We start from the raw sequence: 26,236 nt of genomic DNA, 5'->3' as shown, positions 1-26,236 counted from the left end.
TATATCTATATATCTATATCTATATCTATATATATCTATATCTATATCTATATCTATATATATATATCTATATATCTATATCTATATCTATATATATATATCTATATCTATATCTATATATCTATATATATCTATTACGAACAGAGCATTACTTCTTAGGTCTCACTTGAGTACTACCATTTAATTCCCTAGTGTTTTCATACCGATTATCATCACCTGTATGACTGCAGTTTGTGCCCCATACTCAAAAATGCAGAAACACTGAAGATGGGTATGCCTAGTTTTCAGAAGACAAAAGTGAGCATAGAAAGGTTAAATAAGTATCCTATGGTAATAATTGGTAGAACCAAGATGCAAAACCAGCCCTCGCTGACTTTAAAGTCAGGCTGTTAACCATCAGAGTACCTTAAGAACAAATTGCTTGACTGCGGAATCCAGGGAGCTCTCTGCAGTAACTGCTAAGTACAACTGCTCAGGCTGCCATAATGAAACACCATTGACCTGGTGGCTTAAATAACAGATGTTTATTTCTCACAGTTCTAGAGCCTGGGAAGTCTAAGGTGCCAACAGATTCAGTTCCTGGTGAGGGCCCTCTTCCTAGGCTGCAGGCAGATGCCTCTTCTCCCTTAGCAGAGAGAGAGTGCAAACTCTGATCTCCCTTCTGTTAAAGGCACTAATCCCATCATGGGGCGCCACCCTCATGACCTCCTGTAATGAACTCTGAAAGGCTCCATCTCCAAATACTGTCACATTGAGGGTTAGGCATTCAGCATATGAATTTGGACATTCAGTCCCTAACATACACTTAGTTGGTAAGCTGCAGATCCCAGAATTTTTCCAGGATATCTATGCCCATTTCAGATTGCAGATTGTCTGGGTTTTGTTTGTTTTGTTTGCATGTTTTTGGTGAAGCTGTGAGTACTATCTGTGTACATCAGATAGTATAAACTCACAAATCGGAAAGAGCTGTTGTTTTACTTAACTACAATTCCTTACTTCAACTGTGCTTCACAATAAGAATAAATATTTTGTTGTTACTTTAAGAATGCAGAAGTTACCATTTTATTGCAAATTTTTATTATAATTTACGTTTTAAAGTACTATCATAAGGCAAACATATCTCAGTGAGACTGACTTTTCTTCCCTTATGAAAACAATGTTTGTATGAAAGGGAAAATAAGCTTAGACTCCATTGAACAGCTTCTTGGTGGCTGTGGTATTGGCATTCACCCAAGGACTCTTGAGAAACAATCAAATTTTCTATATCTTTGAAGCTTAGCCAGAGATCTAATGAAACCAAATGATGCTAAAGTTCTTAAAGCTAATTTAAATCTCAAATTGTACATTTTAAATTACGTTTTTACTGATAATAAATATACTTTATTTCATATTACTCTTGAAAGCTTGAGTGATAATATTAGTAGAGTAAACATGTTTTACAAAGATTTACCATTAAGAATGCTATTAATATGACCCTTGATACACCAGCACAATTAGATTTCAAAGTAAGCACTTATGAAGTAACAGCGATTAATGACAACCATCGAAAACAATTTTGAACTCCATCAGTTTAACTCAGGAGGGTAAACTTAATATGATAATTCATCTAGTTGAATTGTATCAGCTTAGCAGGAAGGTATGTAAATATGTGACCCTTACCTAGCTTCTAAATGAATGCTGTGCTGATAGATTTATCAGTTCCATTAAAGAACTTTGGGGAACTTTGGAATTTCAGCAATTGTTCCCTTGGAGGCTGAAAACCCAAGTTGATCTCATACTGGGACCATTCTGGTCTGCATATTTCCATAATTTGCCTTTGCTACTAGTATGACAGCAAGACACAAATAACTGTTTCTAATAATATCAGATGGAGTTGTGGAGGACAGCATTTTAATGTAGTAAAAGACCTCCCCGTGGGGTTGTTATTGCTACTATAGAACAGCAGCTACACAGTTGCAACTGTAGGCTCTTAATTGATTCGTTTAATTAGCAAGAGCTGAAGCTTGGGCTGTATCTTGTCATCTGATATCATAGGACTCAAAATTTGCATCATTCATATTTATAGATATGTAAACGTCATCAAAAAGGTCTTCTGCTTCTGAAAATTCACTTATGGATATCAAATTTTAATAGAGCAGACTCTCATTTGTTTGAAATTTAAATAATTAGAAAAAGAAAAGAATAAAGTTTGTTACTGTTTTTCTTTATTCTCTTGAGAAATAAGTGATGTCATGCCTTTTTGGTTGTGTATCATCTCCTAAACATAAACTTCCAGAGAACTTCTTCAGTCTTCTATATCCCATAATTCCAGAAGCAGCCCCTCAACTGGACATGTCTGACTTAAGTTGATCTCTTCTCTCTGTCCCATCCCTGTTTCTGTGTCAGTGGGGTTTCTGGAATGACATGATGGCTTACGGGGGTTTCTTGCACACACATGCTGTAACTTTCCACCTGTCCCTGCCTGCCTTTGCAGCTGATCCAAGTCCTGCTAGGGTAGACTCTGCACTTGTGCTCTGCTTTGGTGGGTCATCTGGTTGAGTTGCCCCTTGGATCTTACCTGCCTAACCCAAGCTGCATTGGTCCCCACTTTCTCTGGATGGGGAAAAGAGAAGGAGATAAAGTATCCGGCATAGAAACCAGAGCCTTTATAGACTGTTTACCCTCAACTCCACAGGGCTTCCTCCCAGCTAAGTCACACTCTTTGTATTCCTGACCCTTTTCTAGTCCAACAATAGGAAGCAGGTGGTGGTCACAGAGCAGACACTTTGTGGAGGGGTGATGAAGTTTTCTGATGTTCTGATATATTTTACAGTGCTAAGAAAATCTATAGCGTTCCTTCCTGCATTTGCCCCTAAATATACAAATTTCAGGCAAAATGTGGGTAGAATAAGATTTTATGAAATGGAATATGAATGTAATCTTAATCTTGAACATTGTTTTTGTGGTAATGTGTGTTCTGTGTGCCATGTAACCAATCTAAGAATGAACTTTTGGAATATAACTCAGTTTTTATTCTTTTGAAATTACCATGCTCTATATAATATAAAAGTTTGGTTATTAGTATTGCAGTGTCATGCATTCCAAACAAAAATTTAAAAGAAATCATTGCCTGCCTGCTATACTATCTGCTAGCAAGTGGGTTAGATGAGCATGACTTGGTCCCTACCCTTAAGGAGCACACTGGCTGGTAAAGACAGACAAACTAATACCATGCAAACATGGTAAGTGCTGAGATGGGTACTGCATAGGCTCATATAGTAGCAGAGAGAACTGTAGATCTGTTAGCTTTATTATTTGTTTCTTTTATTGATAAACGACAGTACAGTCCATAGGTCATAGGTCTCTGGTTAAGAGTTTGCATTTCATTTGTCAAGTACACCTCAGTAAACACAGGGAAGAGAAGAACTGTATTTCATATCTTATTAGACATTACTTTTTGAAAATGAGCATAAGACCTAGCAGTTAATGGTAGTCATGGGAGTCCGCAGTCATCTTACATTGATGACAGACACTGAATTCTGGCAATTCAAAGGGAACAAATATCCCTATAGTCATTGAGCCCATTGTCACCTAGGGATAGAGAAATGTAAATGACTGATTACAGTGTACAGTGATAAGAATGCTAACAGAGGTGTGTATGAAGTAGAGGGATTCTGGGGCTGAGGTGAAGAAAGTGGAGAAATTGTGAACAGTTTTCCAGTGTTTATAGCTTGTGCTATGACTTTGAGGATGAATTGAGTTTGCAAGCAGGAGAAGGCATTTCAGATAGAGGGGAACAGTAGGCCTAGAGATGCCGGGTTGTAGAAACTGTACTCTGTACTGATGATGGAGAAAGAGGATGGAATGACATTAATAAAGGCACAGAGGTATGAAGATGTCCCAAGTGTTAAAGGAAGAGCAGATTGGCTTATGAGGGTGATGGGCAGGGCAACAAAGATCCCTTTGGAAGATGAAATTAGCCTGTTGGGGGCAAGATGACACAAGACCATTCCAAGGAGGTTGGATGGCATTCCCTAGACCCTGAGGTTCACTGAAGGAGTTGAAAGAAGAATCATAATCTCATCAGAGGTGGTTGGTTTTATTGGTGTGCATTTTGTGTGTGTGTGTGTGTGTGTGTGTGTGACAACTATGGGAATAGGCAAAGAAGAGGGTACATTTGAGAGCCACTTTAGAATCCAGTGTACAATTCTATGTATTGGGCATAATTGAAGATGATTCTGAGATTTCTAGAGTATGATAACTGATGCAGTTGACTGAGGGAGGAAAAACAGGAAGAAGAGAAGAATTGTACCAGAGAAAAGATGGACTTGATTAAAAAGGTGGATTTAACGAATTTAAGTTTGAAATGCCAAGAGACATGTATAATGTAAGGGAAATTTCTGGTCTGGAGAGCAGGAAGAAGAGTAAGAGTGAGCACGTAAGTTGATGCCCCAGCAGAGGTGAGGTCCTAAGCCATGCAGTAGATGAACCTGGCCAAGGGGACAATGGCAAAGCAGAGGCCAGGCCTGGAATGGAGCTCCAGGAAATGCCCACAGCTAAGGTGGAGGCCTGTCCTCTCTAATGGAGTCACTTACAAAATGATGACATGTTTATTACTGAAATCATTTGTATGTACTATTAGAAGCCAGTTTAGTGTAACCTCAGTTATGATTTCACCATATCCTAGGGTATCACTAAATTATTTCAAAGTATCTCAGGATCTGTTGCCACCTGCCAAAGATCCTCAAAGTAAAATTAATATTTATAAATAATGCCTTATGTGTGTATGATGCTTTAGGGCTTTAGAGTGCTTCTACATATGTCGGCTCGCTTGATTCCATTCAATTGCTAAGATGAATAAGCCACAGCACACCTTAGAGTGAGTTGTAAAAATCAAACATGCAATACTCCTTGCAGTGTTTTCCATTTAAAATATTTGAGATTACAAGTTATATGTTCACAGGAAATTACCATGAACCACTACTGGGTTGCTAGTGAACACTGGAGCGGGCGGGGTTGGGGAGGAATAAGCAGTTTGTCTTCCTGCATTTGAATCTCAGATCACCCATCTCTTAGCTTTGTGAATTTTAGCAGGTTACCTAACCTCTCTGGTCCTCAATTTTCTCATCAGCAGAATAGACATTATCTGCTTTTATGGAGACGGCAAGGGCTGAAAAAGAAAATGTTCGTAAGATGCCTGAAATGGCAGGCACTTGGCAAAGAATAACTCGGTTTCTGTTGTAGCTCCCTACTCTCCCTTTGCTTCGTTTTCCCTTTCATTTGCCCACCTTTGTCTTGCTTGGAGACATGCTAGCATCTGAAGTGACAGTCTCCACCGAGTCTACAGTTTGGTGCTTGGCCTACAGAAAAATCCAGAATGAAAAAATTGTTCCCTTTTATTTGAAAAACCAAATTTGTGTTAATCCCCTGGTTATGACCCCTTAACATAGTTAATGTTTTGTTAGTGAATCCGGAATAGAAAGCACATATTTAAATGTGTACCTTGCGGTGGCAGGGTGCTTAAAAACATCTGTTTCCTTGAAGAATCTTGCGAATCAACAATACCAAACTTGAGCAGGGAGGAATTTGGTGCCTTGTGTTTAAACAGTGCTGCTTAAAATATATTCAGATGGAAAGAATGGCAAAACCATTCTGATATAGGACATTTTATGATAGTGCCTATGAGATATTCTTTCTTCTACTGGCCTCACTTTTAAAGGGATATCATTTTAGGTAGGCCGTTTCGGGGCGCTGTCATGTTACTATGGACTATTGATCTCTTTTACCTATGAATTATTTGTCACTCTTAATAGTGGGAAGGAAGTGGGAGTGGCAGCTCTTTTCTTATAGAAGCAAAGTCTAAGTCAGTGGTTCTCAAGTTTTATCATGCTTGAGAATCACCAGGAAATCCTGGTGAAAATACAGATTCCCAGATTTGTTCCCAGAAAAGCTGACCCCCATGTCTGATGTTGAAATCAGCTTAAAATGCACCAGGACTAGAGTTTGGAATATATTTTGAACATTAATGTAGGATTACTATCTAGTTTGGAAAGTCAATACCAAAAGACACATGATATTCCTGGCCTCATGAGCCAAGCTTAGGAGCAGTGTTATGGATCCTTTTCAGAATGAGAAGATGGGGCAAACATTTGATTATTTGTGCTAATTAACATGTACTTTCATAATACATACTTTTTTAAAATCAGGGAGTGATATGATAGGACCTAAAGTTTAATTAGGTCCATAGTGTCATCAACTGTATCTTTTAAGTTTACTTATCACCTATATAATTCTTTAGATTCAGTCTGAGTTATTTCAAGTCTCATATACAGTGATAATTTTTATTTTTGCCCTAGAGCAGGGGCAGTATTATCTGTTTGGGCAGTATTAACATTTTGGACAAGTCTCTGTTGTGGGAGACTGCCCTATGCATCATAGGATCCTTAGCAGCATCCTTGGCGTCCACCAGCTAGATGTCAGAACATGTCTCCAGGTATAACAACCAAAATTGTCTCCAAACATTGCCAGATAGCTGCAGAGAGCTTGGTTGGGGAGAGACTCTAGAACACATGTGAAACTTACTTGCTGGAAGCTTACAAAGTACACATGTCATGACCTACTTGAATATCTTGTGCAAAGAAAATACACTTTACCTGGCCTCGGGCGCGGTGGCTCACACCTGTAATCCCAGCGCTTTGGGAGGCCGAGGCGGATGGATCACAAGGTCAGGAGATTGAGACCATCCTGGCTAACACGGTGAAACCCCATCTGTACTGAAAAATACAAAAAATTAGCCGGGTGCGGTGGCGGGCACCTGTAGTCCCAGCTACTTGGGAGGCTGAGGCAGGAGAATGGTGTGAACCCAGGAGGCAGAGCTTGCAGTGAGCCGAGATGGCGCCACTGCACTCTAGCCTGGGTGACAGAGCGAGACTCCGTCTCAAAAATAAATAAATAAATAAATAAACAAACAAACAAACAAACTTTACCTAGCCTGATGCTGGATTTACTTTAGGAATCTGTTTAGCAATTAGCTGTTTGGAAGTGTGTAAGGGGTACTTTTTCTTATTCTTCCTCATATTGGATCATGAACCAGGTCTACTATGCATAGCCATTCATGGAATTTAGGGCAAAGTCTAGCTTGTGTGATTGCATTGTGTTCATTTGGGTCCTTTTTACCATTTGAGTAGATGTACTGTTACTGCTTACCAAAGACACATTTTGGGTATACAGTGAGTGTGCAGCTCAATACCTTGTTCTAGAAGCTGCTGCTCTTCATTTGGTCTTCAGTTTTGTAAAAGCCCAGTAATCCTCCTGGTAAGACATGAGTGTGTTATAAGCATCACCTCACAGTGACATCTGTGAAGTTCTTATGTTCTTTTTGCAGCTACTATTTAATTGCTTGGCTATGTAATATTTTGTGGCACTTCACCCCTTGTGCGAGGAAGTATGTGGCAGGATGCCTGACAAGACACCTAGGAAGCCACACAGTAGTCAGCATCTCAAGTGTGTGTTCCTGAGAAATAGCCTTCCCAAGCCCGCATATGTTTTGTGTGGTATAAATTCTCAAGATTGTGGGAGGAACAGCTAAGGTCATTTCTAAGGTATCCGTGTTAATTACCTAAGGTAATTACCAAGCACCAGGGAACACAGTGACACTGCAGTGTCAAAGTACCCTCATTTGAAATAGAATCCCTGCCTGATTTAGGGGTTAGGAAAAGAATGAGTGGATAGGTTCTGACAATTACCCTTCTGAGGTTAAGAGTTTGAGACCAGCCTGGCCAACATGGTGAAACTCCATCTCTACTAAAAATAAAAAACATAGCTGGGTATGGTGGTTTGTGCCTGTAGTCCCAGCTACTTGGGAGGCTGAAGCAGGAGAATCGCTTGAACCCAGGAGGCAGAGGTTGCAGTGAGCTGAGATTGTGCCACTGCACTCCAGCCTGGGTGATAGAGGGAGAATCCGTCTCAAAAAAAAAAAAAATTTCCTTTACAGTTGACCATGGCCAAAAAATTGTACCACTGTTTTCCTGTCTCAGCCACTCAATAAGCCAACCTGTAAAGTAGGTTGGCCGGGGGATGATCATTGCTTGCTGAGTGCCTGTAGGTACCTAACACCGTATGTTTGTCATCTCACTGAAGTCTCCCCTTTGAGATCACCAGTTTCAGATGCAGTTAACACCTTCATTATAAACGGACAGTAAGTAAGGAATTTTCTCAGGGTGGTTTATATCAGAAGAGCAGCTGTAGGACCAAACCCAGATCTAGTGACAAACGTGGCTTCCTTCTCACATGAGCATCTGGGTGGTTGGGAGTTATTCCTGACTGTTTGAAGGAATCTCGCTCTGTTGCCCAGGCTGGAGTGCAATGGCTCAATCTCCACACACTGAAAGCTCCTCCTCCCGGATTCAAGCCATTCTTCTGCCTCAGCCTCCTGAGTAGCTGGGACTACAGGCGCCTGCCACCACGCCCGGCTAATTTTTTGTACTTTCAGTGGAGACGGATGTTTCACCGTGTTAGCCAGGATGGCCTCGATCTCCTGACCATGTGATGCGCCTGCCTCGGCCTCCGAAAGTGCTGGGATTACAGGCGTGAGCCACTGCGCCCAGCATCAAGTTTGATCATAAGATTGCGGCAATTCAGTCACGTGTTCAGGCTCCACTCCTAGTTCTTTTGCTATTTTCCCCACATCTGCAGTTACTTCTTGAACCCCTCAAAGTCATCCATGAGAGTTAGAATCTAGTTCTTCCAAACTCCTGTTCATGTTGATAATTTGGCCTCTTCCCATGCGAATTCAATACAAATACTCTTAACAGCATCTAGAATGGTGAAGGTCTTCAATTTACTTTGCCCAGATCCATCAGAGGAAACACTGTGGCAACTGTAGCCTTCCAAATGTATTTCTGAAATAATAAGACTTAAAAGCCAAAATGACTGCTTGACCCGTAGGCTGAGGAATGGATGTCGTGTTAGCAGTCACAAAAACCACATTCATCTCCTTGTATATCTCCGGCAGAACTCCCAGGTGACAAGGTGCATTGTCAATGAGTAGTAATATTTTTAAGGAAATTTTTTTTTCTGAGCAGTAGGTCTCCACAGCGAGCTTTAAATATTCAGTAAACCGTGTCCTAAACAGATGTGCTGTCATCCAGGCTTTGTTGTTCCGTTCCAGAGCACAGGTAGGGTAGACTTAGCATCATTCTTAAGGGCCCTAGGGTTTTCAGAATGGTAAATGAGCATTGGCTTCAACTAAAAGTCAACAGTTGCATTAGCCCATAGCAAGAGAGTCGGCCTGTCCTTGGAAGCCAGATGTTTACTTCTCCTCTCTAGTTGTGAAAGTGAGAGGACATCTTCTTCCAACAGAAGGCTGTTTTGTCTACACTGAAAATCTGTAATTTAGTGTGGCCACCTTCATTTGTGATCTTAACTAAACCTTCTGCATGACTTGCTGCAGCTGCTTCTTCAGCGCTTGCTGCTTTGCCTTGCGCTTTTATGTTATGGAGGTAGTTTCTTTAAACTTCATGAACCAACTTCTGCTAGCTTCACACTTTTCTTTTGCAGCTTCCTCGCCTCTCTCAGCCTGCATAGAATTGAAGAGAGCTAGAGCTTTGCTGTGGATTAGGCTTTGGCTTAAGGGAATGTTGTGGCTGGTTTGATCGTCTGTGGAAACCACTAAAACTTACGCTGGGCGCGGTGGCTCACACCTATAATCCCAGCACTTTGGGAGGCCGAGGCGGGTGGATCACTTGAGGTCAGGAGTTTGAGACCAGCCTGGCCAACATGATGAAACTCCATCTCTACTAAAAATACAAAAATTGAGCTGCAACACTAGTTCAGCTCATCCATCAGCTGAACTAGACCCAGGTGCCAGAAAGAGACTAGAAAAATGGCAGAGCAAGAACAAAGACACAATCCCTTTGGTTCCAGAAAATCTCCTGAAAAAGAGGAAGGCTTATTAAGCTCTCAAAGCTACCCAGGCAAAGCAGGCACTTTTGGCAAAGAGGAGCAGAGGAAAGGAAACAGGGCTCAGGTTTAAGTGACTGGAATCATTCCTACATGATTCCTGGCTGCAGAAATGTGACAAGGTGCGTCTCAGACGACTAGAAGTGAACCCTCATGCCTTGGAGTTGCCAGGTAAACATTCCTTGGCCTTTGTTGTACGTATCGAAAGAATTGATGGTGTGGCCGGTCGTGGTGGCTCACGCTTCTAATATCAGCACTTTGGGAGGCTGAGGCAGGCAAATCACAAGGTGAGGAGTTTGAGACCAGCCTGGCCAACACAGTGAAACCCCATCTCTACTAAAAATACAATATTAGCTTGGCATGGTGGCAGGCACCTGTAGTCCCAGCTACTTGGGAGGCTGAAGCAGGAGACTCGCTTGAACCCGGGAAGTGGAGGTTGCAGTGAGCCGAGATCGCACCACTGCACTCCAGCCTGGGTGACAGAGCTAGGCTCTGTCTCGAGGGAAAAAAAAAAAAAGGAATGATGGCATGTGAGTTTACCGGTGCAGAAAACCATTGCAAGGTTTGCCTAAAGAAAATTTTTAGTGGTGTCTTTGTAAAAGTCACCACCTAGAATCTAAAACTGCTGCATATGATGGAATCTTATGTGACCTGGGGATTTCTGAATCTGAATTCTCTCTGGAAATTGATTTTGAGACATGGTCAAGGTCAAGAATAAGACCATCCCTTTGACAGACAGCACAGTGATTGAGGAGCACCTGGGGAAGCATTTCCAGGCGATCTCGTGGTTCTTGCGCCCTTTGCACCTCTCAGTGGTCCATCATGCTACCAGAAATAGAGTGGGCTTCCTCAAGGAGATGGGCATACCTGGCTATCAGGGTGAACACATCAATCAGCTCATCCGCCAGCTAAACTAGACGCAGGTGCCAAACTACAGTAAAGTTTTATCAGTGAAGTGGAAGCATGTGTTTTGGGACTTTTGGAGGGAATTTTATCAAGTATCTTCAGAGAAGATTATTTCCTGCTTAATCTTCAAAACCGGAAAGGAAGGGTCAAAGAACAGACAGTCGCTTATGTTCGTGGCAGGCGCCTCTCATCACCGTCCAGTTCCAAGGAAGAATTCCAGCGCTTTCTACATTGGCTGCTGCGTCTTCTGAAATCAACACATTGGGATTCTTCATAGAAGAATTCAACATCATAGAATTCAACATCATAGAAGATGATGTTCATCTTCTATCCTAGGGTTTAATGTTGCTAAACGAGTAGCTCTAGCATTTGTACAAGGCTCCCTGAGACTCCTGCAGCCGTTGACCAAGCCCAGGGACATAATTGAATCTGGAGATTCCTGGGGCCTTGTTTTGAAAAAGACTTGAAATACACATAGGAAGAAAGGCCCAAAAATAAATGTTCACTTGTCTCCGCAAAATAAAATTAAAATTAAATTAAAAAATAAAAATACAAAAACTAGCTGGGCATGGTTAGTCCTAGCTACTCTACGCGGGAGGCTGAGGCAGGAGAATCGCTTGAACCCGGGAGGCAGAGGTTGCAGTGAGCTGAGATCACGCCACTGCACTCCAGCCTGGGCGACAGAGTGAGACTCTGTCTCAAAAAGTAAAAATAAAAAAAAGTTTTTGTATCAGCAACAAGGTTATTTCAGTTTCCTGTCATGTGTTCACTGGAGCAGCACTTCTAATTTTCTTCAAGACATTTTCCTTTGCATTTACAAGTTGAGTAACTGACACAAGAGACCTAGCTTTTGGCCTGTTTCAGCTTTCCACATGCTTTCTCAGTAAGGTTAATCATTTCTAGCTTTTGATTTAAAGTGAGAGACAGGTGACTCTTCCTTTCACTTGAACACTTAGAGGCCACTGGAGGGCTATTAACTGGCCTAATTTCAATATTGTTGTGTCTTGGGGAATAGGGAGGCCCGAGGAGAGGGAGAGAGATGGGGGAATGGCCAGATGGTGGAGCAGTCAGAACACACACAGCATTTATTATAGTTTACCTTCTTATATGGGCACAGTTTGTGGTGCCCCAAAACAATTTCAATGGTAACATCAAAGATCACTGATGACACATCACCATAACAGGTAACGATGAAAATGGGTTTCCTAATAATGCAGAGGGTTGAAATACTGCAAGAATTACCAAAATGTGACACACAGTTGTGAAGTAAGCACATGCTCTTGGAAAAATGGTGGCAATAGATACAGGGTTGCCACAAATTTAAGTTACAAAAAGTGCATTATCTGTGAAGCACAATGGATTGAGCCCAGTAAAATGAGGTAGGCCTGTATTTTTTGGATACTTCATAGTATCTAAGTTTCTTCTCAAATAGAGCAAACATTTTACAGTTCAAATTTGCCCATCAGTAGTTTTCTCCATGGATCGTCTGTTAATGCCACATCTATCTAGAGTAAAAGTTCGATTTAATATTGTGCTATCAATTTATCAGCTTGCTGAAGGTGAACTAACATAAGTACATGCTGTGTTGTGTGTTCCGTGTGCAGATACAACACAGGTGAGCTTTCCATAAGCCTGGATCTTCCCAGTGGCGGGGCTTCACATGTGCAGGCCAGCTAGGGAGAAGGGGACAGGTGGGGCCCAGCAGGAGCTCCATGGGCCTTGTCTCTTGCGACAAGGATATTTTGCTCCTTAGCTCAGCAAAGTCCAGGTTCTTGTCTCATGACCAGGAAGAAATAGGCAGGCGGACACGCGGAGAATGAGTGGAGTAGAATGCACTAAGCGAGAGGGAAAACTTAAAGTGCCCTGAAAGCAGATTGCGGTTCTCCCTTCACAGTTGAATACAAGGGCCTTTATATACCTGCTCATGGGTCTGGGTTCCCTATTTCTATCAGCGCGAATTCCTGGTGGGTCCACCCCGGCCTTCCAGTGCAGGTGCGGGCCCTTAGTCTGAGCCACTCTACATTGATTTATTTCCCTTACTGCGCGTGTGTTAAGGGATATAATTGTTCACCGCAAGCATGTTTGGGCAAGAGCCCCCTGTGCATGACGACCTTGGCGGGTCAGAGGTTCTCCGGGGAGAGTTCTCTGCCTCCTGCCTCTATCAACTCTCCAGTCTGCAGTCTGGCCCCCGGTGGTCCTGCAGATCTGGTGTTGATTTTGCAGGGTGTTTGGAAAGGTATCTGTGGGTTTTCATTTATGGAAGTGACTGAGTGCCAACAAGAAGAGGTTAATGCCCTTGAAAGAATTTATTACTTACATCACCTAAGAGAAGGGGGCACACCCCACCATGCAGGGCACAGGGGAACCACCAGTGTGGGTCAGGAGGCAGAAAGGAGCCAGAGAAAAGCGTGGACAGGAACCTTATTGGGGCTTCCTCGGGAAGCGCAGTGCGTGGCTGGTTTGAATAATGTTGGTGGGCTTTGGGGTAGTCTCGAGTTGCCTGGTACCTGGCCCTGGGATGTTTTAAGGCAGGGAAAATATTGGCTTGGTGTGTGTTAGATAAAATGGGTGGTTGGCTTACTTCCAAGTTCTTTACTAAATTGAGGAATTAGCTGGTCCTGGGAGGGGCAGTGTCTTTCTGGGTCTGTAAGTCCCTGCAAAATGTTAAAGTATCATAAGATACAAAAAAAAAAAAAAAAAAAAATTTAAACATGATTAATATGCTGTGAACCTAGAAGTAACCAGATTTTAGGAAACGGACCTATAGTGAGTAAACTCACAGGGATTGATAGCTAAGCCAGAATATGCATTTATTAGCTTGAGGGGAGGAATGTTTCTTCTCTTCCAGTGACCAAATCTTGGTCTGCCCTCCAGAATACTGACCGACTGTTCTGCCCTCTAGAATGGAGTAATTAGGAAAGTCATTAGTCACCTGAATTTCAAACTAGCTTGGTTTATGTGGTAATCAGAGCAAAGGGTGACGTAGTGTACCTGTGCCGTGCAGGAACTTGGTGAATTAATCACTTCTCCCAGAACACCCTCCAAGGGCCACCTTCATGCCTTCCCTTTTCTTTGCCTCTATGCTGCTGTTATCTTCCCACAGAAAGGCCCTCTGCAGTTGATTAGGCTTCAGCTACCTAAACAATAGGCACAGACCCAAACGATGTCAAACTACAATTCTCCTGCCCTTAGGCTGACACGCAGGTCACTTTGATTGGAATTTCGAGTGTCTCCAAACTCTGGTTGCACACTTTCACAGATGGTCAATTACAGTACTTCTCTGTGGAGTTTTACCAGTGTAGCTCTCAGAAATTCCTAAGAATTTTCTATTTCGTAGGTTACACTCTCCATAGTACATATACTCAGACAGAAAAATATACTTCATGAAGAGAGCCCTGAAAAATCTCATCTCTAGTCCCAGTGATGCCTTAAACTGGTTGTGTGACCTTCGTAAACCTCCGTTTTCTTTGTTGTAAAATGAAGGGTTGGGGTCAGTGACCTCCAGAGTCTATCCCGCCCCAGCCTGCTCTGAGAGTGATTGCATTTGGCACAATATGCAGTTTGCTTCACAACAGTAGCAAAACATCACACATGCAACTTATTATCATCATTGTCTCTCTTTGGATTTCCTTGAGTTTTCCAGTCTCATTAGGGGAGACATCTCTGGCTTATCGCACAATGACATCGTGTCTTGTAACTTAATTTCTGGGGACAGCACATTGTGCTGCTACAGGCACAGTGCTAATAATCAAGATCGTATGTTCTGCTTACTGTGACTTTTTTGTGGTTTCTGGGGGAAAAATGCAGATGCTTTTCAATTATTCCAAGGGAATTTTGATTAACCCCCTGGGTGGAGTTCTCTGTGCCACCTGCCGTGGGAAGTGAGTTTTATTGAACAGAAGGTGGGGACTGAATTGCTCATATTTGTTTTCTTTCTGGTACCTATCGTATTATTTCAAGCTCAAGCATTTTAATAAATATTTAATAAATACCTGTCTAAAATAGGCCAAAACTGTCATAACCTAAAACTTTTTTCTTCTTCAATTTTAAATGCAAATGAATTCATTTGACTTTTAGTGGAATTTCCAAGATAAAGACTCATGTTTTTCCTTTATGTATATGAAAGTTATTTTTGATGGCATAGTCAATGTCCTGCTTAGTACACGTTTTAAGTATTAGCCTTTGGAAGCAAATTCCTTAAATTCATTGCAACGTTGCTGCTTTTGTTGCCATTCTTATAATTTTATATGTTTACTGTTTCTCTCTGTCTCTCTCTCTGTCTCTCTCTCTCTCTCTCTCTCTCTCTCTCTCTGTCTCTCTGTCTCTCTCTCTGACATATATTGAGACAGGATCTCACTCTGTGGTCCAGGCTGGAGTGCAGTGGTACAGTCATGACTCAAGTGATCCTCCCACCTCAGCTTCCCAGGTAGCTGGGACTACAGGAATGCGCCACCATGCCTGGTGAATTTTTTAGGTATTTTTTGTACAGAAGGGATTTCACCACCTTGCCCAGGCTGGTCGCGAACTCCCAGGGCTCAAGCCATCCTCCCACCTTGGCCTCCCAAAGTGCTAGATGTGAGCCACTGTGCCTGGTCATATATGTCTATTTTGCAGGCCAGAATTCTTTGACTGTTTGATTTACAGAGAATTTTCAAATGTCTGCCTCTAAGGACTTTTGTAGCAATTTTACTGAGATACAATTAACATATAATTCACCCGCTTAAAATGTAGGATCCAGTGGGTTTTGTTTCTTGTTTTTGTTGTTTCTTTTGTTGAGAGATAAGCAACAAATACATTTTTATTATAATTGTGTTTCATTCAATATTTGGGACATACACTAACACTTGGTATTATTACCATTATTATTATCATTATTAACCGAGCTGAGGTCTCATTCTGTTGCCCAGGCTGGAGTGCAGTGGCTCGGTCACAGCTCACTGCAGCCCTGAACTCTTGGGCTCAAGTGGTCCTCCTGCTTCCGCCTCCCAAGTAAGTGGGATTACAGGCGCAAGCCACAGCACCCAGCGATTCGTTGGTTTTTAGACTGTTCGCAGAGCTGTGCTAGCATCACGATAATATTTTAGAACATTTTCATCACCCCAGAAAGAAGCCCCCTACCCATTAACATTCACTCCTCACTCCTTCCACCCCCTCCAGCCTGTGGTAGCCACTGATCTACTTTCTGTCTGTGTATACCTTATTCTGGACATTTCTTAGAAAAGGAATCATACAATGTGTTGTCTTTTTTGGCTTTCACTTAGCATACTGGTATCCACGGTGTAGCCCGTGCCAGTACGTCATTCCTGTGTGTGGCCAAATAACGTCCCATTGTATGGATATACCACATATTATTTACCTGTCAGTTGGTGGGTGTTTGTTCTGTCTTTTTGGCTACTGTGAATAATGCTGATATGAACATTCATGTATGAGTTTTTGGGGTGACAAGGTTTTACTTTCTCTTGGGTGTATACCTAGAAGTGGAATTTCCAGGTGGTGTGGTAACTCTGTGTTTAACTTTATGAGGAATTCTCAGCTGTTTTCCAAAGTGGCTGCACCATTTTACCCTCCCACTCGCAATGGAGCGATCCAGTTCTTCCACATCCTCACTGACCCTCGTTATTGTCTTTTTTATTATGGTCATTGTAGTGGCTATGAAGACAGGCTTGTTTTTAAATATTCTCTATGTGGTATTCTGCCTTCTTCCCTAGAAATCATAATTAGTGCAGAAGTAGCCCAAATTGTGTATGTTAATTTGTTTTATTGTTTTAAAACAAACTTGAGCCCCCAAAAGCAGCAAAGCACATACATTTCAGTTAATATATATTTTCTAGGACGTTTTTGTCTCTTCTCAAATGAAATGATTTTGATATTAAGCACAGAGTTCCTTTCATTTTCTTATGCTCATTCTCTCTCTTTTTAATGGTATCACATACTGTGCAGGAAGGTCATTATATAAAGAGAGGAAAAAAGAAGAATCAGCATAGAAGAGAAAATTAATGCTGTTTGTATAATTTTTAATAGGAATGTTGTAAAATTTTGAGATTTAAACCAACTAATAATATTTTTTGTACGTTACTGGGCAGTTTCCCCTTGTTGCCTGTGAACTGATAGTTTGCCTTGGAAACTCAGATAGTAAAAATATTTGTCAAAGCTTCAAATACCAGTGTTTTAATTCCTTATTCATGTAGATATTAATCCTGTTCTGGAGACCACCTACATGTGTTTGTAAGGGATGTAATAACTGACACTGTATTTAATTAGCACTAATATTGTGAAAAAGGAAAAACATATTAAGTATCTTTCCAAGTCACTAGTTTGAAATTAGCAGAAGTGGGGAAGAAAAAGTCCTGTCTACCCCCCACCCTTAGTTTGCATACCCATGGAAGTTTGTGATCCATTTACTCATTCATTTATCCAAGTATTTGATAGGTACGTATTTTGTGGTGGACAATGTTCTAGGTATTGGGAAATGGACCAATTTCACTAGGACAGAAATCTGAATCACAAATAAGCATCCAGTGGCAACCAGGTGTTATACACACTGCACCTAAATGCAAATTCATATGCATCAAAATCACCTTCATGTGTCACACAGTCACCTTTCTTAGTTCTTCATAGCAAAACTAGGGGACTCGGAGGTCTGACCCCAGAGTACCTGGTTGAGGGGTGGGGCAGGGCAGTTGAATAAGGGAGTAGAATGAATGAAGACTTTAGACTCCAAAGCTCGTCACTTTATTCTGCCATGTTTTAGTTTTGTGGTATTAAATCTCTACAGAAATTAATTATCTTGCTTCCTTTCTTGAATTCCTTTTCAAATGTTATAGTTACTACTTCAATAATTCTATCCCATCTGTTTATATACAAAAGGTAATTTACCAGGTAATGACCGAGGACACCTGCTTTAAAGTCGAGCACATGCTAATTTACTGGCTATTTCCTTGGCCTCATTTACTCTCTCTCGGCACAGTTTCTGGGTCTGTAAAATGAGAGTAATTGTACCGTCTACCTCATTGGCGACAGTGAGAATTAAATGAGTTGGTGCATGCATAGCACTTAGTATAGTTCCTGGCTCAATGTTACCACCCAGCAACTAGCAGTGTGGAAATATTTCACACCCAGGAGTAAAGTTTTATTTACCTTTAGGAGACAGGATCCTGGGAACTTTCTGGTTACCATAGCTGCTTCCTAAAGGCAACTAAGTTAGATGTGGAGTTTCTAATTCCTGTTGGAAATTCAGTGAGAAAATACTACTAGGCCGGGCGCGGTGGCTCAAGCTTGTAATCCCAGCACTTTGGGAGGCCGAGACGGGCGGATCACGAGGTCAGGAGATCGAGACCATCCTGGCTAATACGGTGAAACCCTGTCTCTACTTAAAAAAATACAAAAAACTAGCCAGGCGACGAGGCGGGCGCCTGTAGTCCCAGCTACTCGGGAGGCTGAGGCAGGAGAATGGCGTGAACCCGGGAGGCGGAGCTTGCAGTGAGCTGAGATCCGGCCACTGCACTCCAGCCTGGGTGGCAGAGCAAGACTCCGTCTCAAAAAAAAAAAAAAAAAAGAAAATACTACTGAAAGTTATACAATTTTCTGCATGTTAATGATCTGATATTATACAACTTTAAGTTTTCAGTGCCCATTCGGGTGGTGCAGGTGAGAGACGGGGGCTTTGCGGGCAAGGCAGTGACCCTGCTGATGAAGGGAAGAGAGTCGTTAAGCAAATAATTTTTTTTTAAATCATCCAGAGAGTACTGTAGCAAGGATTGTTGCTAAAAAGAACTGTGGTATTCCTTGTTGAACAGCAAGTGTGGGCAGTGTACGGTAGGGAAATCTCGGGAATGTTATAAATGAAGCAAAATGATGGGGCGAGCCCCATGAAGTGTGTGTTCTCCTGTGGGCAGTCGCAGGGTTGCCCTTCACCCCTGGGTCCTGATTTCTCAACCTCTTCATTGGACTGTCTCCTTGGTGCCTGGGAAAGAAGCTTCTGCCTTCCCTGGATTGAACGCGGCCCTTCTTGTCCCGTCCGCTGAGCATGAGGAGCAGCCGGCCACCCGTACCTGACAAGGCCTGCGGCCGCAGGCGGCACCCAGCCCTGCGCTGACGGTCACTCCAGGTTGCTGCTGGACGTGGCGAGCTCGAGCGAATCGGGCCTTCTAGGCTTTTGCTTCTTGGCAAATGATCAGCTGTGAACTGCCCTCGGCCTCACTTGGTCTTATTAGCTCAGAAGCCTGCAATTCATTGCATTTTACCCTGAAGAAGAAGGGCAGGTCTGAGAACATATTTATTTTTCTGTGGATTTGTTTCCCTCTTTGACCCAGGAAATTGTCTGTCTTCAACAACATAGTCTTGTCTCCTCCAGAGAAAAGTTGTGAGTCCTCCGAGGAGCGGTCTTTGCGGCTGTGGCCTGCCGTCAGTGGGTCACACCAGAGCCCTGACAACTGTCTGCCTTCCTGGGCCCAAGTGGACACCAGAGGTGTTTGGGGCTCTGGGATCGGCCTGTTCTGGTGAGGGGCTTTCCCTCCCACTCTGGAACTGTAGCTTCTCAGCCCTTGATGCTGGGCGGGTGCCTGGGAGGCCCACCCCTTCCCTGGGGGCCCTGGGGAAGTCCCTGACTGAGAGGTGTGAAGACCTGCGTGCCCTCCCCCAGCACACTCTCAGCCTCTGACTTAGTTCTCACAGGAGGAGGGAACAGCTTCCAGGAGCTGCTGCTGTTACCCTCACGCGTTGCTGAGGAGGAAATTGCCTGGTGAGGAGCCTCTTCACAGCCAGGCGCACCGTGGCGTGGTGGCCTCAGGAGTGGTCACCCTGGGAGTGACTTCTTACCTCCTAAGCGGCCCTGGGACATGAACACTCGTCCTGGAAATCCTGCTAGGCTGGCTTAAGGGAGTTGCTTATGACACCTAGAATGCCTTTCTGGATAAGCCTATAAAAAAAGAAAGAATGGGGCTCCTCTTATTATAGTGGCAGAATTCTTGGTACTAGAACTGGTAAGACAAGAGAAATGGAAGCTGACCAACTTTTCTCTTTGCCCGGGGTTCAGAGGGATAGAAACACACATGTAATCTGGCTCTGCATGCACCAGAACCTTCTCACTCCGGGTAAGGGACAGCCATAGTTTCTGGGACGTTACCTAAAAACACAATAATCCCACTTATTCTCTGACAGATAATCATCAGTCATAGCCCCGCTACCCACTTTTATTAAAGAAATAGCTGGGCCTTGTAGGTTAAGCTCTTTATATGCTGGGAGAAGGCCATGTTACCCATCCCTCAAATCCTCAAAAATAAAACAAAAATGAACGCCCATTCATAACAGGAACGCCTAATCTTGTAATGAGGGAATCACTGAGTGTGGCACAGGGAAGACTCCTGAGAGATTCTGATGGGGTACAACATCCTAGATTCAGTGGGCCCTTGAACAACGTGGGGGCTAGGACGCCAACCCTGTGCAGTGAGTAATCTACATATACCTTCTGACTCCCCCAGAATGTAACTACTAGTAGCCCACTGCTGACCAGAAGTCTTACCAATAACATAAACAGTCATTTAGCACATTTGGTATGTTACGTGATTATATACTGTATTCCTACAATAAAGTAAGCTAGAGAGAATGTTGGGAAAATCATCAAGAAGACAATGTATTTATTCATTAAGTGGAAGTGGATCATCATAAAGGTCTTGATCTTCATCGTCTTTATGTGGAGTTGGCTGAGGAAGAGGAGGAGGGGTTGATCTTGCTGTTTCAAGGGCAGCAGAGTCAGAAGAAAATCCACATTGAAGTGGCCCCATTCAGTTCAAATCCGTGTTGCTCAAGGCTCAACTGTACACCAAACTGAAAAATGATTCCATTTTTGGTAAGAAATCGCCTACTCTAAGTCCTACTGCTTCCTTTTGCATTTGATGGCAAGGGTCTTTAACTGTGTCCCTGGGGCTGGCTTGGCTCCACTGATAGAGGCTCCCCGACAGTCTGACAGGCCACTTTCGTTAAAGGAGAAGGTACCCCCTTGCCTACCTGTGTTTTCTTACTTCACGGGTCTTGATTCCTGACTCAGGAGCACCTGTTACAGAAAAGCCCCTGGACTAGATCTACTTTTATTTAATGAAAAACCTGTGGAGCATTTACTCTTGCTTCTAATACATTAACCAGTCAGGGCTTTCTTCTGAATAGGAGGGTCCCTTGACTCTTTGATACTTGACTTTTGAACCAGACTGGGTGAGGCAGAGCTTCAGCACATATTTTACCAGTGTCTTCAGCAAATGCCTTTCTCTTTGCAAAGCTCCATATTACTACCAAAAATTAATCCAACTAAATTGTAATTTCTGCTCACCCACATTCATTGAGTACTGTGTCTCCTTGGAAGATCTCAAACAAGGCACCTTCTTGCAGGATCTTCACCACCAGACCCTCATGATAGTCCCCTCCTCATTAGGCTGAGACACATACACAGTGATTACATTCAGACACATTCCTGTGTCTTAAGACCTTGTGTGACCCTTGTAATTAAAGCATTCCACTTAGCAAAGGCTGACAGTGGGATAGGGGCTGTCTGAAACTATTCAGCCATAGCCTGGTCTCTGCTTTCTTTTTACAAATGGGAGATTGGCTAAGGCAGACACGGGGATGGCTAAGAGGGATAAAGGACGTGACTTCCACAGAACCTTTTGTTCTTAGAGGAACCTCTCCATGAAACACAGTGAAACTAGATCAAACCAAAAAGCGCCCTCAGCTCCAGCAGATTCTGAGATAGAAAGTACCTCTTCCCTACCGAACCTTCTCACCCAATGCAGCCTGAGTTTCTGAGTGTCAGAAAGTCAGCTTTCTGAATCCCTGGAGAAAGTAAAAATTTCCTTGGACACAATGGGTTTTCTTTGCTCCCTGCATGACAGTCACGAAGGGGAATCGGAAATAGGGAACTTGAAAATGCGGCTTTCTGAAGGGAAGTACCGGACAGTAGCCCCCCTTCTCCGCGGGGGAGCCGTGCCAAAATCCCCAGGGGATGCCTGAGACAGCGGATGGGACCGAACCCTGTATACGCTTGCCTTTCATGCCTTTTCCATTTTAACTCGGCACTTAGCCCACATTGTGGCTGTAACTTTTGCAGTTTGAGGTACAGCAGCAAAACTAGCACAAATTTCTTTGTCCTTTTTCACAATTTCATGGATAGAAGATTCATTCTTACTGTAGATCTTAGCAACCTCAGCATGCTTTTTTTCCCCTTAAGTTGAGAACTTTCACCTTTTCACTAAAGGAAGCCCTTCACAACTGCTTTTTGGCATATCCAGATTGCCAGCATCATACTCTTGCACTTTGGGGCCATTGTGAAGTCAAATAATAGTTCCTGCCAGGCACAGTGGCTCACACCTGTAATCCCAGCACTTTGGGAGGCCAAGGCAGGTGGATCACTTGAGCTCAGGAGTTTGAGAACAGCCTGGGCAACATGGCAAAACTCTGTCTCTACAAAAAAACCACAAAAATTTGCCAGGCCTGGTGACACATCTTGTAGTTCCAGCTACTTGGCAGGCTGAGGTGGGAGCATGGCTTAAGCCCAGGAGGTGGAGGTTACAGCGAGCCAGGATCATGCCACTGCACTCCAGCCTGGGCAACAGAGCCAGCCTCTGTCTCAAAAACAAAAAAAAGGAATCTAAGCACTGAGACCACCTGACAGTAGATCTGGTAACCAAGGTGGCTACTAAGTGACTGGCTGGCGGTAGGGGTGTCTACAGTGTAGAGATGCTGGACCCAGAGAGGAGAGGGTTTATGACCCAGGCAGGACGGAGCAGGACAGCACAAGATCTCCTCACACTACTCAGAATGACTCATAATTTAAAATTTATACATTGTTTATTTCTGGAATTTTCCATATAACGTTTTTGGACCATGGTTGACCACAGGTAACTGAAACCTTGGAAAGCTAAAACCTTGGATAAGGGGGGACTACTGTAATATAATATTTTACAGTTCCCAGGCAGACCCTATCTATGCATGATTACAACGTACCATCAATTCAAAACCATAAAGCTTTAGAAACATAGTTACTTTTATTCCTAAAATATTGAATATGAATAATAATTTATGCTTTGTCTTAGAAGTACCTTTTTAATATGATTGATGTGTATTGATCTGTTTCTTCATTCTAATGTGAACATTTCTGTAACAGTCATTTCCCCTGAAATATCTAGCCTGTGGGTGCCTGAGACAGCTTGTCAGCTGGGAAGAACAATGGTGGCGATAGCCACTTGGGGCTGGTTTGGTCGCGAGTGCAAGTGTGGTCACAGCAGCTAGAACAGAGGGCTGTGTGGAGAACACGGGTCGGGTCAGAAGGCAGTAACCACGAGGGATGCAGAGAGTCGAGAGAGAATTTGTTGATTGGAATGACTCAGGTTGACTTTCAGGATGAAAAGAAGGGGCCAGTAGAGAGGGAAGAGAGGACAGTTGATGTGGCAGACTCCCCCGGGAGAAGGGCAGAGCGAGATCAGGGGCTCAAGTGGAATGCCTGAGTGTGGTGAGAAGAATGCTGCCTTGCGAGGCTGGAGAGGGAGCCAAGGATGGGCGGGCCTGGGAAGGCTGGAGAGGGAGCCAAGAATGGGCGGGCCTGGGAAGGCTGGAGAGGGAGCCAAGGATGGGCGGCCTGGGAAGGCTGGAGGGGGAGCCAAGGATGAGTGGGCCTGAGAAGGCTGGAGAGGGAACCAAGGATGGGCGGCCTGGGAAGGCTGGAGAGGGAACCAAGGATGGGCGGCCTGGGAAGGCTGGAGAGGGAAGCAAGGATGGGCGGCCTGGGAAGGCTGGAGGGGAAACCAAGGATGGGCCACCTGGGAAGGCTGGAGGGGGAGCCAAGGATGGGCGGCCTGGGAAGGCTGGAGAGGTGTAGACTGTCAGGGAGCTGCTAACCCACTTAGAAATACTCTATTGACATAACAAGGTTCTTTTGTTTTGTTTTTTGTTTGTTTTTTTGAGATGGCGTCCGCTCTTGTTGCCCAAGCTGAAATGCAATGGCACAGTCTCAGCTCACTGCAGCCTCCACCTCCTGGGTTCAAGCGATTCTCCTGCCTCAGCCTCTGGAGTAGCTAGGATTACAGGTACATGCCATGGGTGCAGTGGCTCACACCTGTAATCCCAGCACTTTGGGAGGGTGGGGCGGGCAGATCATCTGAGGTCAGGAGTTCAAGACCAGCCTGGCTAACATAGACATAACTTCTATTTCAAAGGTTCAGTCGTGGGCACCAGTTGATTTTGCGTTACAGTCTTTGATAGTGAAGGTGCATACTATTTTTAAAGCTGTATTCCTTAGATACTACCATGTTATCTAATGTTTCTAATAATGGAATTAACAAAAAAATGACTACATCATCCAAATTTGACTTTGTACTAACATCATGCTTGGCGTACTCCACATCCCTGAAGGTTAACAAGAGATAAATTTGGCCTAGACTTGTCTTTTCCTGAATTCATCACTTAAAAAAGGAAAAAAAGAATGGGGAGGAAAAGCCACGTTTTACTTTTATAATTTTTATTCCATCATTAAAAGTACAACTTGCTTTATGATCTGAAGAAATACCATCTAAGTCTTTCTATTAGGAACAAAAGTGAGCCTTTCAGGGAAAAAAAAAGGAGCAGGGCTTAATCTGCATTCACCCTTTGATGTATTCCTAGATTTTAAAAAGCTTCCCGCCGTTCTCAGCCACGTTGAAACAGACTCAGCCATGTGTCCGGCGCTGTCCTTTTCTCCTCTCAGCACACACTTAGCCGGAGACACCTTTTGGCCAGTGGGCCAGGATTCTTCCATTGCATCTTCAGCACGTGACCACTTGTGCTGGCTCGTTGGGAGTTTCGCTGCACAGTATTCCTTCCCAAGGCAAAGACTCTTAAGTTAATAATTGGTTCAGAAGAATAAACTATATCGCCCTCTTGGTCTTCTTTTGGACATTTCTTTAAGATGAGGCTCTTATTGGTATATCCAGGGTACTTTACTGAGAAATAGAAAATGCTAGCTGAAACAAGGCACGTCAGTCTAGAGGTATGAAATGGGAAATGCAATCGGTAATTTTTGCTTTTAAATAAAAACGGAAGCCCCATTTTGTTGCCATTTTTAGTCATTTCGTCATTTTTTAATAGCCTAGTTTTCTGTTTTAGAGAAGTTGCTGACCAGTATTTAGAGAGCACCTTCTTAATCTGCACATTCTCTTGTGTGGTAGTGAAGTGATGGGTTGGAATCGTTTTTAATGCTGTTTCCATTGATGGACATTATTACCAGAAGGAGTGCTTTGTGCCAGCTGGTTTCATGGATGGAGGAAAACAATCTGGGTTTCAGTTTCACAAATAGAAAAACAAAACCTGAGAGGAAAAGGAAGTAATTCGTTAGCAGTGGACACTGTGCAGAGTAGGATAACCTGCCTTCAAAGATTTCTGTTTCATGCACTATAATATAATGTTTAATAAATACTTTACTTCAAAGAACCTCACTACAAGAAAACTGGCCGCTTTCCTGCTATTCTTGTTCACCGGCTCAGTATGACTATAAGTAGCTCATATCCGGTCCTCTGTGGTCTCAGGTGGTCATTTGTGTATATGATCCTTAAGCTGAATCTGTGAGGACTGTGTCCCTATTTTAAGTCTTTAGCAAATCCACAGTGTTTTGCAGGAATTGATCGAGGCTCTCGTGAAACCCTTGACACTTTGACCCATCTTGAGGAAAATGCTTAGATGCTAAAAGCAGTGCGCATAGGGATTACGTCCTCCAAAAATAGAAAACTCGAAATTTACTAAGCAGGGAGTAGAGAAACTCATCAGACTGCACCTCAAGTTTTTGATGTATTGTGATCGCTTCTGCACTCCCATTCTAGACTTCTAAACAACACATTCAGTATCTTTGAGATAAAAGCTGGACTGAAGTTACAGAAGGAGCATTGGAGATGTCTGAATTTTTCTTTTTTCCCCTGTAGATATGTTTGGCATATGTAGAATTTGAGAGCCCACTATTGATAAGTTTCTTCCAGATATTAACAGATATCAAATTGACAGCTAGAACTCAGAAGAAACTAATGGAACCCTGAAAGAAACCATTGTTTTTTCCACTATAAATCTTAACCCAGCAGTGTGTTCAGTCTGGGTGGAGCCAGTCACCCGGGGAAGCCGCTTCACACCCATTTTGAATTGGCTGCCCTGGGAATCTGGTGAGCACTTCAGTAGGAGCCACTGCTGTGAACTCTTTGGCAAGGTCCGGTGGTGACTGGTTTGGTTTTTATTGCTCCCTGTTTGATGCACTGATAGGACCTAGGGCTGTTCTTAGAAATATAGGCCTGAGAGGACTTAAATTTCACACTGGCTTTCTGTCTTCCGTTTCCACATTCTTCTCGCTCTCCTTCCCTTCCTCCCCTCTCTCTCTCATATGAGATGAGTT

The 26,236-nt window shown here is 43.2% G+C and overlaps 1 protein-coding gene and 1 pseudogene across 1 annotated transcript in view; both read left to right on the top strand.

The window, feature by feature from the left end:
• Positions 1-26,236, top strand: part of PCCA (propionyl-CoA carboxylase subunit alpha) — a 478,959-nt gene that overhangs the window by 394,372 nt on the left and 58,351 nt on the right. The gene's annotated exons all lie outside the window — the stretch shown is intronic.
• Positions 9,860-10,856, top strand: LOC108521836 (60S ribosomal protein L7-like 1; annotated as a pseudogene).

Source organism: Rhinopithecus bieti, unplaced genomic scaffold (assembly GCF_001698545.2).
Source record: "Rhinopithecus bieti isolate Rb0 unplaced genomic scaffold, ASM169854v2 scaffold_2254, whole genome shotgun sequence".
Lineage (NCBI taxonomy): Eukaryota > Metazoa > Chordata > Mammalia > Primates > Cercopithecidae > Rhinopithecus > Rhinopithecus bieti.
The sequence above is the reverse complement of the archived record's forward strand: the minus strand, read 5'-3'. Positions and strand labels throughout refer to the sequence as shown.